Raw genomic sequence first — 15,802 nt, forward strand, 5'->3', positions numbered from 1 at the left:
TCTGCATGTGCAAATGTGTAATAGAAGAAATTTGTGAGGCACCTATAGTCAATAGAGTAGACTCCATTGGTTGTCTTTGGATTGAAAAGCATGATCCCCTTATTGTCTTTGTGTGTGCATGGCATGAACATTTTCATGCCTTCTCCTGATTTCCTTATCACAGTAACCTCTGCTGTAACATGTTTTCATCAGCCGAAGGTGTTTTTATATGAAAAGTTCCTTGCTTCAAACTTGGCTGAAACAACCCAATCAGAAAGTTGATCCCTGAAGTACAGCTGTCCATATTCTTGGCTGAAATCATGGTGCCTGTGGTTAGAAGATCCGAAACATTTCCAACTTGTTTTCAAACAAAATACAGGACCCCAGATGCAGAACCTAAGGGAAGAAAGAATTTCATAACTCTCAGAGGTAGTAGAAGAAGTGTCAGGAAGAATTTGGGGTGATTAGTGTGACAGATACACTCATTAACAAAGTGAGAAACACACATGTTCACAAAACTTGAGATGAATTATACCTGCTGGACATTGTTAAATTTGTATTCACTAGTCTTATGGCTGAGTCTGTATGTATGTTAATATGATGTTCTGGATTTTTATCTCCTGGCTCTTGTATATTCCCAATTTTGTTTGGGCCTTTTCTGACAATCACTACTATGTAACCATACAGGAAGGTTTTTACCATCAAGGAGATGTGATGACTGGTGCATTTTTTCCTCATGTTTATTACACAATGATCCTGATATAAAGAACACATACTATTTTCAGGATATTCATATACAGTAAGTCCAAGTATTCATTGTACAAGTGAAGAATTTTTTCTGACTTAAAGGATTTATAGATTAAAACTTTCTGTTTTTCACATTCCCTGTTTTCCATTCTCAAATCTCTTCAAATATATTTTCCCTTTTGTTTCAAAGGAAAAGTAATAACTTTTATGTTACTCATTTTGCTTTTTTCATATGACAGTGGAACTTCACAGCCTTCTTTTGTCATACTTGTTGTGCCAGACTATTTAAATATTTTTGGTGTTATGATATTAGAGTGTGGATAATTTAATCTAAGAACAACCTGGTACTTCTTTAAGTCTAAATGTGCTTGTGGGAAGAGTCGATGTTGCTGAATGCAGAGACTACTGAGCTCCTTGAATGCTGCTAGACTGACAAGTCTTGTTTGTTTCATGCAGCTGATTTCACAACAGGACTGCCACCAGGAAATTTCATACAGCTGATTTCACAACAGGACTGCCACCAGGAAATTTGGGGAGCAATTTTGTACTCCACACTTATCTTTGTATATATGATTTTTTGCATGTTTTGTTTTTGCTAATCTTTTTTTATTCTCATATTTTAGAAGTTTACTTGTTTGCCATTTTCCCAGTACTTTGTCTCATTTATATGGATGTGCTCAGCAAGATGCTCTGTGAGGGTAGGCATTTAAGGCTGTTTTTTGCTTTTCCCAGTTTTTTTTAATTCCCTCAGTTTGTGTTTTCTTTATTGATTTTATTTCCAGTTTCAGGTTTTGAACATTTTTATTTGTATATTTAGTTTGTACTTTATTTTCTTTTTTAAAGAAATTTAGATGGAGGGAGGGGCAAGATGGCGGCGCCGGGAGGACTCTCATTCTGAGCAGCAGCAGAGCAGGATCAGCACAGTGACCAGCAATCAGAACTCTCGGCCATAAAACACAGTCATTGTGTTTCCCAGGTGAGAGGATACCCCACGGTGGGGGATTCAATCAGCTTTTAACTCACCCGGCTAAAACGAGGAAGAGATCCCGGTTCCGCCAGACGCTTGGCTGCCGGCCGCCAGCCCCAGCCCCAGCCCAGAGCCACAAGCCAGTGTCTCTGGTCACGGTCCCAGACTGAACCGTGTGCACCACACTATCAGAGACTGGAATTTTCAGGCGAGAGATAACCCCAGGGTACAGGAAACGATTGGGACCGGCCTTAGGGCACCCAGACATCCCCTGGAAAAGACTCGGGCGAGTTCCATGGGCACCCCAGGAGCCAGCCCGGAGCCAGAACCGGGGACCCAGGTTCCGGCGCAGAGCCCTGCCTGCCTGCACGCCTGATTCGCCTCCGGACATAGAAACGGTGGGTCTGATCTCAGAGCACTCAGCTCACCCCCAACCTGAAAAGGTCCCCAGAAAAGTACCCATCTGAGGGAGGCACTCAGGCTCCCAAAAGCCGCAAAGGCAGACACAGGCAGTTTCTGCGCACCAGACAGCTGGCAGAGACTGATCCTCCATCACACAGCTGTGCTCCAGGCACAGGCAGTTACTGCGGCCAGCCAGCTGGCGGACACTGAGCAGTGTGCACCAGGACAAAAAAAGACACTGGGAGTCCATGTCTCCAGAGAATCCACGGGGAAGGAAGGAAACTACTGACCTAAATCACCCAATCCTTCCCTAGAAAAAGTCTAGCAGTCTAGTGGGGCTGAGGCGCCAGGACTCAGCTGTGCTCCAGACACAGGCACAAACAGTTGAGGCGCGCCTGATGTCCAACTGGGTCACAGCAGCTGATCATTAAATTTACAACAAGAAACCCAGAAACAGGGCAGCTGCCCTCAGGACTTCCCTGGGTGAGAGGAGAACCCTCTCGACTAACAAAGACCACAGTTACCACTCAGATCTATATCCCTGAGGTGAGCAACTCCTGAAAAAACACCAGCCATACAGGGACTATACCCAAAAAGCTGAGAAGACATCCTTCAGGAAAAACCAGCTTTCTGCAAAAGGGATTCTCTCCACCACAGGATCCCCAGGAACCACCAGAAAATAACCCCAAACACCTAAGATAACACAATGGGTAGAGGCCAGCGTAAAAGCTCAAGCAACAAAAGACAGAGCAATATGGCATCTCCAGAACCCAGTTACCAAAGGCAAGTAGCCCTGGATACCCCACCATAACTGAAATCCAAGAAGATGACCTAACAAGTATGCTCATGAAGATGATAACAGAGGAAACAAATAAGATTCGTAAAGACATAGAGGAAGATAAACTCAAACAGAATATTGCCATCCGTAAAGAAATAGAGGAAGCTGCAACCAAACAGTTTATGGCCTTTAGAAAGGAAATGCTTAAAACACTGAATGAAATGATAGAAACAGAGTTGAAGGAACTAAAAGAAAAACAGGAAAGTACAATCAGACAGGTGAAGGAAGTAAACAAAACAACTCAAGACCTGAAGATAGAATTGGAAAAATTAAAGAAAACACAAATGGAAGAAATAATGGAAAGGAAGAATCTAGGGAAGAAAACAGGAACTACAGAGATAAGCATAACCAACAGACTACAAGAGATGGAAGAAAGAATCTCAGGTGTAGAAGATACAATGGAAGAAATCGATGTATCTGTCAAAGAAAATGTTAAATCTGAAAACTTCCTGACACAGACCGTCCAAGAAATGCAAGACAATATGAAAAGACAAAACCTAAGAATAATAGGTATAGAGGAAAAAGAAGACTCCCTTCTCCAAGGCCCAGAAAATATTTTCAACAAAATCATTGAAGAAAATTTCCCCAAGCTAAAGGAGAGGCCAATTAGAATACATGAGGCCTACAGAACACCCAACAAATTTGACCAGAAAAGAAAATCCTCCCGCCACATAATAATCAAAACAGTAAGTATACAGAACAAAGAAAAAATACTAAAAGCTGCAAGGGAAAAAGGCCAAGTAACATATAATGGCAAACCCATTAGAATCACACCTGACTTTTCAACAGAGACTATGAAAGCCAGAAGGGCCTGGATGGATATCATGCAGACCGTAAGAGAACACAGATGTCAGCCCAGGCTACTATACCCCACAAAACTCTCAGTCCTCATAGATGGAGAAAACAAGATATTCAATGACAAAAACAAATTTCAACAATACCTACAAACAAATCCAGCATTACAGAAGACACTGGAAGGGAAAATACAACCCAAGAAAGCTAGCTACATTCAAGAAAACACAGGAAATAAATAACCTCACTTCAGTAAAACAAAAAGCAACCAAGCACACAACAGTATGACCACAGCCAACATCAAAATCAAGAGATCTAACAGCCACTGGTCATTAATCTCTCTCAACATCAATGGACTCAACTCTCCAATAAAAAGACACAGATTGACAGACTGGATACGTAAACAAAACCCAGCAATCTGTTGCATACAAGAAACACAGCTAAGACACAAAGATAGACATTACCTGAGGGTAAAGGGTTGGAAGACGACTTTCCAAGCAAACGGACCCAAGAAGCAAGCAGGAGTAGCCATTCTAATATCTGATAAAATAGACTTTCAACCAAAATTAATAAAAAGAGATGGGGAAGGACACTTCATACTCATCAAGGGAAAATTCCACCAGGAAGACATCACAATCCTGAACATCTATGCCCCAAATACAAGGGCACCCACATTTGTGAAAGAAACATTGATACAATTTAAAGCACATATAGATCCCCACACATTAATAGTGGGAGACTTCAACACCCCACTCTCAACAAAGGACAGGTCAACAAAACAGAAATTAAACAAAGAAACAATGTCTCTGACAGAGGTCATGAATCAAATGGACCTAACAGACATTTACAGAACTTTACACCCAAACACAAAAGAATTTACCTTCTTCTCAGCACCTCATGGAACCTTCTCCAAAATAGACCACATAGTGGGTCACATAGCAAGCCTCAACAGATACAAGAAGATTGAAATAATCCCATGTATCTTGTCTGATCACCATGGAATAAAGCTGGACCTCAACAATAACAGAAATAACAAAAAGCCTACACACACATGGAAACTGAACAACTTGTTACTAAATGACAGCTGGGTCAGGGAAGAAATAAAGAAAGAAATTAAAGTCTTTCTAGAAATCAATGAAAATGAAGACACAACATACCCGAACTTGTGGGACACAATGAAAGCAGTGCTAAGAGGAAAGTTCATAGCACTAAGTGCCTTCAAGAAGAAATTCGAGACAGCTCATTCAAGCACCCTAATGGCTCACTTAAAAACCCTAGAAAAAGAAGAAGCAGACACACCAAGAAGGAGTAGACGGCTGGAAATAATCAAACTCAGGGCTGAAATCAATCAATTGGAAACAAATAAAACAATTCAAAGAATCAATGAAACCAAGAGCTGGTTCTTTGAGAAAATCAACAAGATCGACAAACCCTTAGCCAGGCTAACTAAAAGGCAGAGAGACACCACCCAAATCAACAAAATCAGAAATGAAAAGGGGGATATAACTACAGACACTGAGGAAATCCAAACAATCATTAGGTCTTACTTCAAAAGTCTATATGCCACAAAATTTGAAAATCTAAATGAAATGGACAATTTTCTTGATCGATTTGACTTACCAAAGCTGAATCAGGACCAAGTAAATCAACTAAATAGTCCTATATCCCCCAAAGAAATAGAAGCGGTCATCAAAAGTCTCCCATCCAAAAAAAGCCCAGGACCAGATGGCTTCAGCGCAGAATTCTACCAGACCTTCAAAGAAGAGCTAACACCAATTCTCTTCAAACTATTCCACAAAATAGAAACAGAAGGAATATTACCAAATTCATTCTATGAAGCCACAGTCACCTTGGTACCTAAACCTCACAAAGACTCAACAAAGAAAGAGAATTTCCGGCCAATCTCCCTTATGAACATTGATGCAAAAATACTTAATAAAATACTTGCAAACCGAATCCAAGAACACATCAAAGATATTATCCACTATGACCAAGTAGGCTTCATCCCAGGTATGGAGGGGTGGTTCAATATACGGAAATCCATCAATGTGATCCACCATATTAACAAACTGAAAGAAAAAAACCACATGATAATCTCCCTAGATGCTGAAAAAGCCTTTGACAAAATCCAACATCCATTCATGTTCAAAGTATTGGAGAGATCAGGGATACAAGGCACATATCTAAACATAGTAAAGGCGATATACAGCAAGCCTATAGCCAACATCAAACTGAATGGAGAGAAACTTAAAGCAATCCCACTGAAATCAGGGAGAAGACAAGGCTGCCCAATCTCTCCATATCTCTTCAACATAGTACTGGAAGTCCTTGCTAGAGCAATAAGACAGTTGAAGGAGATCAAGGGGATACAAATTGGAAAGGAAGAAGTCAAATTATCACTATTTGCAGATGATATGATAGTATACGTGAGTGACCCCAAAAACTCTACCAGGGAACTCCTACAGCTGATAAACACCTTCAGCAAAGTGGCCGGATACAAAATTAACTCAAAAAAATCAGTAGCCCTCCTGTATACAAAAGACAAAAGGGCTGAGAAAGAAATTAGGGAAACAACACCCTTCACAATAGCCACAAATGACAGAAGGTACCTCGGAGTAACCCTAACCAAGGAAGTCAAAGACTTGTATGAAAAAAATTTCAAATCTCTGAAGAAAAAATTAGAAGAAGATATGAGAAGATGGAAAGATCTCCCATGCTCATGGCTTGGCAAGATTAACATAGTAAAAATGTGTGGGGAGCCGAGACTCAGATGCCACTAGCTGGCGCTGACATCTCGCCCTCAAAACTTAAACCTCCAGGGTGCATGCGTAGATGCGTATACACGCTAAAGATTGCGTAAGCACGCTAAGAATTGCGTAGGCATGCCGGTAAGAGTGAGCAGCCAATCAGGGTATTGACACGTCACTCAGGTGGACCCGGGCTTATATAAACAGCGCTACTCCGGGGCCCGCTCTCTCCTTCGATCTCTTCCTTCCCCGTTTCCCCGCCCGGGGCCGCGGCCCTCGGAAGCCGCCCGCGCCCACGAGGTGGCAGGGCGGCCTCTCTCCCCTCTTCATCGCGTGACTAATAAAGTTTACTGCGGAAGGATTCCTGTGGTCGCGTGCGTTTCTGCCGGCGAAACATTCGCGCGGCGGCTCCCAACATCTGGTGCCGAAACCCGGGAACATTGCTGTGTAAGGAGGGCCCCCTTTAGCGGGGAGGAATTCAGAACCGCAACATTAAGGTTTGTCCTGAAAGACATGTTCGATCTCGACTTATCCCGTTTCTCATTTCGGCTAGCGGAAGCCCTTATGGCCTTCTCTGCTGTGATAGCCGCCATAGCTTTCCTTTTTTTGGTCTCGTGCAAATTCAAGGACTGCCTCGGGAGAAAGAGGAGTAACAGAAGGTTAAGGATAGGGGGGTTGCAAGACAACATGCCAGAATCAGGACGTGAGATGAGGTTAAGGGTCCCAATGGATAGAGATAGGGACGTCTCTAAGAAAAAAGGCCCTTCTGTGGACGTTAAAGCCACGGAAGAGAGAGGTCAGGGAAAGGACGCCCTGGAAATAAGAGGTAAAAGAAAAAGAAAAAACCCAATAAAAAGGCCTCTTTATCCAATAAGATTAAAATTCCCGCTAAATGCCTGGGCGCAGCCATCTTGGCTTTCATCAGAGGCTTCCACGTGGCTGGCAACTGGGCGCAGCCATCTTGGCTTTGGGAAAAATGGGCGGGACCTTGGGTATGTCAGCGGTCCCCACGTGGCCGGCGCCATCTTTGATTCAGGCTAGGAGGCCCCTGCCTCCCATGTGCTCTCCATATAATTCATTTAAAAGACTGGTGATTGTTCATTACAAAATGTTTTTATGCTCTTTTAAGAAAAAAAAAAATTCTAGCTAATAGGTTTGATATGGCTAAAATAATTTTTACAGTTTAAAATTGTTCTGTTAAGCAGTTAATTTTAAAGCTTGTTTAATCATTAAAAAATTTTGGTTGTGGGGGATTATAGATGCTCCACAGTGTTTACTGTATCAGCAACACCTGGTGGCTGTACTTGGTGTTGTCAGTCGCAGCCTGCTAATGCTAACACATGGCCTGCCGCCATAATGGTTCAGCAATTAAAGACACGTAAAGCTGTAGTTTGGCTGCCATGTTTGTTTAGGGTTTCCAGCTGAGTTCAGTTACACGTGGCCAGCCACCATACTGGTCCGGAGATAAAGAGGGTAAAGCTATGAGTTTGCCACCATTCTGTTCAGGTGCTGTTCAATTTTATTTAAAGATTCCTTCTGCTAAATTAAAGCCCCTATTTGATATTTTGAAAGGGGATGTTCATATTTCTTCACCCAGAGCCTTAACACCGGCTGGCTACAAGCCACGCTCTGCGAGTGGTAGAAAATGCTTTACAGGATGCCCAATTAAAACGTGTAGATAAAACTAAGGCCTTTGACCTGTGTGTCATTAAAACTAAACATTTGCCAACTGCTGTATTATGGCAAGGTGGGCCCTTAGTGTGGGTTCATCCCAATGCCTCTCCTACAAAAATTATTAAATGGTATCCGGATGCAGTCGCTCAACTCGCACTTCGTGGGTTAAAAACAGCCATTACATACTTTGGGAAGGAGCCAAAGTCTTTAATAGTGCCTTATACGGCTCACCAAGTTCAGGTATTAACTGCTACCTCTGATATTTGGGCGGTGCTGGTTACCTCTTTTAGTGGTTCAATTGATAATCATTACCCAAAACATCCTATTTTGCAATTTGCCTTAACTCAGGAGGTAGTCTTCCCGCATGTAACGTCCCAAAAGCCACTTCGGGATGGACTGGTAGTCTATACAGATGGGTCAAAAACAGGAATAGGAGCTTATGTGGTTAATAATAAAGTTATTTCTAAGCAATATCATGAGACCTCGCCTCAAATTGTGGAATGTTTAGTAGTGTTAGAAGTTTTGAAAAAATTTCCAGGTCCCTTAAATATTGTTTCTGATTCTAGTTATGTGGTAAATGCGACCAAAATCTTAGAGGCTGCTGGATTAATTAAAGCGTCTAGCAAGCTTGCAAAAATTTTTCAAAAGATTCAGTTTGCCTTAATTACCAGAAGATACCCTGTTTTTATTACACACATCAGGGCTCATTCCGGTCTACCGGGGCCCATGTCCCGTGGAAACGACCTGGCAGATCGAGCCACAAAGATGATTGCATTTGCCCTCCTTTCAAATTTAGAATTGGCTAAGGAGTTTCATAAAAGATTTCATGTTACAGCTGAGACATTGCGTAATCGATTTAACATAACTAGAAAGAAAGCTAGAGATATTGTTACCCAATGTCAAAATTGCTGTCAGTTCTTACCTGTGCCTCATGTTGGGATTAATCCCAAAGGAATCTGTCCACTACAAGTGTGGCAGATGGATGTCACCCACATTTCATTTTTTGGTAAACTTCAATACTTGCATGTTTCTGTTGATACTTGCTCTGGAGTTATGTTTGCTTCTCCCCTGACTGGAGAAAAGGCAGCCCATGTTATTCAACATTGCCTAGAGGCATGGAGTGCCTGGGGAAAGCCCAAAATTCTAAAAACTGACAATGGGCCAGCCTATACTTCTCAAAAATTTAAACAGTTTTGTCATCAGATGGAAATAACCCATCTCACAGGGCTCCCCTACAACCCCCAAAGCCAGGGCATCATTGAACGTGCTCACCGCACCCTAAAATCCTATTTAATAAAACAAAGGGGAGGAGTCCAGGAGGCTCTGCCCTCAGTGCCACGAGTGACGGTTTCACTGGCACTCTTCACTCTCGATTTTTTAAATTTGGACAGTCAAGGCCATTCGGCTGCTGATCGCCACTGTTCAGGGCCTAACAGGCCCAAGGAGATGATTATATGGAAGGATGTCTTAACTGGACAGTGGAAAGGCCCGGATCCTATTTTAATAAGATCCAGGGGAGCTGTCTGTGTTTTTCCACAGGAAGAAAACAATCCATTCTGGGTACCGGAGCGCCTCACGCGAAAGCTCGTGACAGCTGAAGATGATCTTCCAACAGACACACCTGCTACTGCTGAAAGAATCAAGGACAGCGAGGAGGACCACTAATTCTACTCGAGTGGATTCATTGCCCACAGACTGGCTTTACCCTGGGTTTCTTCTGCCTTTTCTTACTTCAGATTGGGTGGGGGTCGGAATGTTTGGTGTAGCATTGTGTCGTGGCTTAGTGTTTTTTACTCTGGTTGTTCTGCAAACTCTATACCCAAAACAAACGTGACTAGGTCGCAATCGCGCAAGCACTAGCACCCTTGGAACAAGGATCGTCTCCCAAAAATTTGGTTATCCATGTTAAAAAATTAAAACAGACTGTGACACTCAGTCGATGCACCTCAGGGGTTTCACCCATTGCACTGAGTCGATGAGTGATCCAGGTTAATGTTGCCTTTGCCTAAACGGTTATGGTACCTAGACAGGAGGGTGACAGCTCTTGCACTCCCTGGAATTTTATTCCATTGCACGGGAATGAGTGTCGCCTCCTTTCTGAGATGTGGTACCTAGACAGGAGGGTGACAGCTCTTGCACTCCCTGGAATTTTATTCCATTGCACGGGAATGAGTGTCACCTCCTTTTAAAAATCTTCTCCCCTAGCCCCTGCACCCAGAGGACTTGTTTCCATTGCACCTGGTGGGGTAAGGGAGTAATCTAAAGCTTTTGATCGCTTACTCCCCAAAGAAGGAGTTTGCTTGATCGAGCTTAGGGCCCTCTTGTACCGTGCTTATAGGCTTTTAGGCAGTTTTCATTTATTTATTTATAACAAAAAGGGAGATGTGGGGAGCCGAGACTCAGATGCCACTAGCTGGCGCTGACATCTCGCCCTCAAAACTTAAACCTCCAGGGTGCATGCGTAGATGCGTATACACGCTAAAGATTGCGTAAGCACGCTAAGAATTGCGTAGGCATGCCGGTAAGAGTGAGCAGCCAATCAGGGTATTGACACGTCACTCAGGTGGACCCGGGCTTATATAAACAGCGCTACTCCGGGGCCCGCTCTCTCCTTCGATCTCTTCCTTCCCCGTTTCCCCGCCCGGGGCCGCGGCCCTCGGAAGCCGCCCGCGCCCACGAGGTGGCAGGGCGGCCTCTCTCCCCTCTTCATCGCGTGACTAATAAAGTTTACTGCGGAAGGATTCCTGTGGTCGCGTGCGTTTCTGCCGGCGAAACATTCGCGCGGCGGCTCCCAACAAAAATGGCCATCTTACCAAAAGCAATCTACAGATTCAATGCAATGCCCATCAAATTACCAACACAATTCTTTACAGACCTGGAAAGAAAAATTCTCAACTTCATATGGAATAACAAGAAACCCAGAATTGCTAAAATAATCCTCTACAATAAAAAATCTTCCGGAAGTATCTCCATCCCTGATCTTAAGTTGTACTATAGAGCAACAGTTTTAAAAACTGCATGGTACTGGCATATAAACAGAATGGTGGATCAATGGAACCGAACAGAGGACCCAGAAATAAACCCACACACTTATGGACACCTGATCTTTGACAAATACGCCAAAACCATACAATGGAAAAAAGATAGCATCTTCAACAAATGGTGCTGGTCCAACTGGATGTCTACATGTTGAAAAATGCAAATAGATCCGTACTTATCACCCTGCACAAAACTGAAGTCTAAGTGGATCAAAGACCTCAACATAAAACCAGACACATTAAATCGGCTTGAAAAAAAAGTGGGAAATACCCTAGAACTCATTGGTACAGGGGAAAACTTCCTGAACAGAACACCAACAGCACAGGCTCTAAGAGCAACAGTCAATAAATGGGACCTCATGAAACTGAAAAGCTTCTGCAAAGCAAAGGACACCGTCATCAAAATAAAGCGACCCTCTAAAATTTGGGAAAGAATCTTCACCAACCCTTTATCTGACAGAGGACTCATATCCAGTATATATAAAGAACTAAAGAAGCTGAAAAGCAGCAAACCAAGTAATCCACTTAAAAAATGGGGAACAGAGCTAAACAGAGAATTCTCTGTAGAGGAATACCGAATGGCAGAGAAGCACTTAAAGAAATGCTCAACCTCACTAGCCATTAGGGAAATGCAAATCAAAACAACCCTGAGATTTCACCTTACACCCATGAGAATGGCCAAGATCAAAAACTCAAGTGACAACACATGCTGGAGAGGTTGTGGAGAAAGGGGAACCGTTCTCCACTGCTGGTGGAAATGTAAACTGGTACAACCACTCTGGAAATCAATCTGGTGCTTTCTCAGACAACTAGGAATAGCGCTTCCTCAAGATCCAGCCATACCACTCCTGGGCATATATCCAAAAGAGGCTCAAGTACACAAAAAGGGCATTTGCTCAACCATGTTTGTAGCAGCTTTTTTTGTAATAGCCAGAAGCTGGAAACAACCCAGATGCCCCTCAACTGAAGAATGGATGCAGAAATTGTGGTACATCTACACAATGGAATATTACTCAGCAATGAAAAATAAGGAAATCATGAAATTTGCAGGTAAATGGTGGGATCTGGAAAGGATCATCCTGAGTGAGTTGTCCCAGAAGCAAAAAGACACACATGGTATATACTCACTCATATAGACATACAACATAGGACAAACCCACTAAAACCTGTGCATCTAAAGAAACTAAGCAAGAGAGAAGACCCTAACTAAAATGTCCAATCCCCATCCGGAAAGGCAAAGAGGATGGACATCAGAAGAAGAAGAAAAGAGGAAACAACCTAGGAACCTACCACAGAGGGCCTCTGAAAGCCTCTGCCCTACAGACTATCAAAGCAGATGCTGAGCCTGATGGGCAACTGTTGGGCAGAGTGAATGGAATTTTAGGTAAGAACTGGGAAATAGTAAGAGCTGGAGAGGACAGGGTCTCCACAAGGAGAGCAACAGAACAGGAAAATTTGAACACAGGGAACTTCCCAGAGACTCATACTCCAACCAAGGACTATTCATGGAGATAACCCAGAACCCCTGCACAGATGTAGCCCATGGCAGTTCAGAGTCCAATTGGGTTACATAGTAATGTGAAGAGGGACTTCCTCTGACATAATCTGATTGGCCTGCTCTTTGATCACCTCCCTCTGGGGGGGAGCAGCCTTACCAGGCCATAGTAGAGGACAATGCAGCCACTTTTGATGTGAACTGACAGACTAAGATCAGAAAGGAGAGGAGAACCTCCCCTATTAGTGGACTTGGGGAGTGGCATGCAAGCAGAGAGAGGAGGGAGGGTGGGATTGGGAGGGGAGGAGGGAGGGGCTTATGGGGGGATGCAGAATGAATAAAGTGTAATTGATGAAAAATTAAAAAAAAAGGGAAAAAATAATTTAAGAATATTAAATGCATTTCAAAAGTGGAGGAAAACATGGAGTTAGTCAATTGGCATGGAGCACGTCTCGCCCCTGGGGGCAATGATCTCCTGAACCTACTCAGACCTCGGACACCACCACTGCTAGTTCTAGAACTGACACAGGATGTTCCAACGAGGGGGTTAAGGCTTCTCATAATATTTCCTATAAGCCCACACCTGTTTGTCTATATCCCCCATTTTTATTCATTATTAGCCAGATAGAGCCAAGTAATCGTGGTGATGATACTGGAATGCTAGTAAATTTAGGTATGCCCTGGTTACTCGCATGCCTCACTGCGTGCCTGTGCCCGTTGATGCCCCTCACGCTATGACTCTCTTCAGACAGAAAAGGGATCTTGGAACTACAGCCACCATTGTTACTACCATCTCATTGGCGGCTGTTGGAGCTACCACTGGGGCATTAGCCATGAGTCATACTGGGCAGACTGCTCAGACCCTGAACAATCATTTAGCCAATGTAGCTCATGCCTTAGTTGTACATAAAGGAATTAATGCTCAACTAAAAGGAAGCTTGATGGTGTTCAATCAGAGGATTGTCCTTGTGCAGGAGCAAATTGATACCCTATGGCAAATCGCTCAACTTCGCCGTCAATGAAAATATGCTGGACTTTGAGTCACTAGCATATAACATGAGAATTTTTCCTGTGCTGAAAATCTGTCTAAACAATTGTTGAGCTATATTTTAGGTAATTGGACTGGAGAATTCGATACTACGATGGAGCAGCTGAGAGTGGCCATTGTCACAGTAAATTCTACCAGAGTGGACACAGGACTTGCCACAGGATTATCATCATGGATTGCTGCAGCCATGAATCATCTGAAGGAATGGGCGGGCATGGGAGCGTTAGCAGGCCTTCTGGTGTTGGTCTCCTTGGTTTGCCTGTGGTATATATGCAAGATTAGAGTCTCACAACAGTGTGATGCAGCCTTGATCATTCAGGCCTTTACAGCCATTGAAGCAGGACATTCTCCCCAAGCATGGTTGGATACCATAAAAAGCTAAAATGTTATGCTCAGGATGTGAGGCTAAGCACTGCACTCAGGGTCAGCCACTTTCGACCCAGAGAAGAGCATGTCTGGTTGCATGCGGGTTGATGCCCCAGGTCCCGCCTCTGAGACAAAGGTATCGGATGGGTCTGATGCTCTTTGGGTCGATGACACCTAAACGAACATCGGTACAAAGTCCCAATTTATTTCTAATATCAGAGATCAGACCTCTACTCTTGCCTGATGCGTCTAAAACAAAAAGGGGGAACTGTAGAGAGCTGCGGAATGCTATGCCTTAAAGATGGAGCTGGTTTCCGCCTTCCACCTTCCCGATGGTGAGTGCTCTCTGTCACGAACAATTCCACATTTGGCTAAGGTTGAGGATCTGGCTTGCTTCCATGTATGTGGACCTATCTGCATTGCCCACGTGGCACGCCTGGGTTGGCTACCCAGAGGCTATTTAAGCTGTGGGCTGGCTTTCCCCAGGGTCCGAGGATTGTTCAAGGTTTCTGAATAAACTGCATTGAAAAAAAAAGAAATTTAGTTATTTTCTCCATTTTTGTGTGTGTGTGTTTTCCTAGGTTTGTGAGATTTATTCATTTTTCTCTTTAAGGACCTCTACAATCTCTACATAGTTTGTGTTAAGGTCCTTTACTTGTGCTTCAGGTATGTTGGAATATTAAGAGGCTGTTGAGATAGAATAGCTGGGTTATAGTGTAGACATATTGTCTTATCTGTTATTGGTTGTACTGTTATGTCATCACCTAGGCATCTGAGTTCATGATGATTCTATATCTAGGAGCTGATTTCTGAGTGCCTTTCTAAGGTGGATGTTTGTTCCTTGGTTTCTCTTTCCTCTCAGGATTTTTGGAGAGTGTGATGGTTTTCTTCTGGTGTCCTTAACCTCACTGGCTCCTTCAATCCTTCCTCCCTCTTCCACGAGGTTCCTCAAGTTCTGTGTCAAGTTTAGCTATGGTCTCTGTATCTGTTTCCATCACCTGCTGGGTGGAGCCTCTCAGAAGACAGTTATGCTAGGCTTGTTATGTTTACGTTCTTTCATTGGAAACTTGTTCCTGTTAGGAACAAGTTAGGGTTAGGGTGAGGGTTAGGGTTAGGGTAGGGTTAGGGTTAGGGTTAAGATTAGGGTTAGAGTTAGGGTTAAGGTAGGGTTAGGGTTAGGGTTAGGGTTAGGGTTGGAGTTAGGGTTAGGGTTAGGGTTTAGGGTTACGGTTAGTGTTAGGGTTAGGGTTAGAGTTAAGTTTGGGGGTTAGGGTTAGGGTTATATCACTTTTCACTTTTCCTGTTATAATAATTGAACAGGCGACACGTATGTAAATTAGTTTTCAAAATTGTGCTTTGCGTTTCTCTTCTTGCAATGAAAACTTGTTTCTTTGCCGTACAGTTCGATATATCACTTTTCAGTTTTCTTGTACTCCTAATTGTGCGAGCGACACACATATCTTTCCATTTAAAAGTACTGCTTGGCTTTTCTGTTCTTTTGTTCGAAACTTGTTCCTGTGCTGTACAGTGCGTTATATCACTTTTCAGTTTTCCTGTTATAATAATTGAACAGGCGACACGTATGTGAAGTAGTTAACAAAGTAGTGCTTTGCTTTTCTGTTCTTTCATTGGAAACTTGTTCCTGTGCTGTACAGTGCGTTATATCACTTTTCAGTTTTTCTGTATTCCTAATTGAGCAAGCGACACAC

Source organism: Meriones unguiculatus, chromosome 14, assembly GCF_030254825.1.
Source record: "Meriones unguiculatus strain TT.TT164.6M chromosome 14, Bangor_MerUng_6.1, whole genome shotgun sequence".
In the NCBI taxonomy this organism is placed as follows: Eukaryota; Metazoa; Chordata; class Mammalia; order Rodentia; family Muridae; genus Meriones; species Meriones unguiculatus.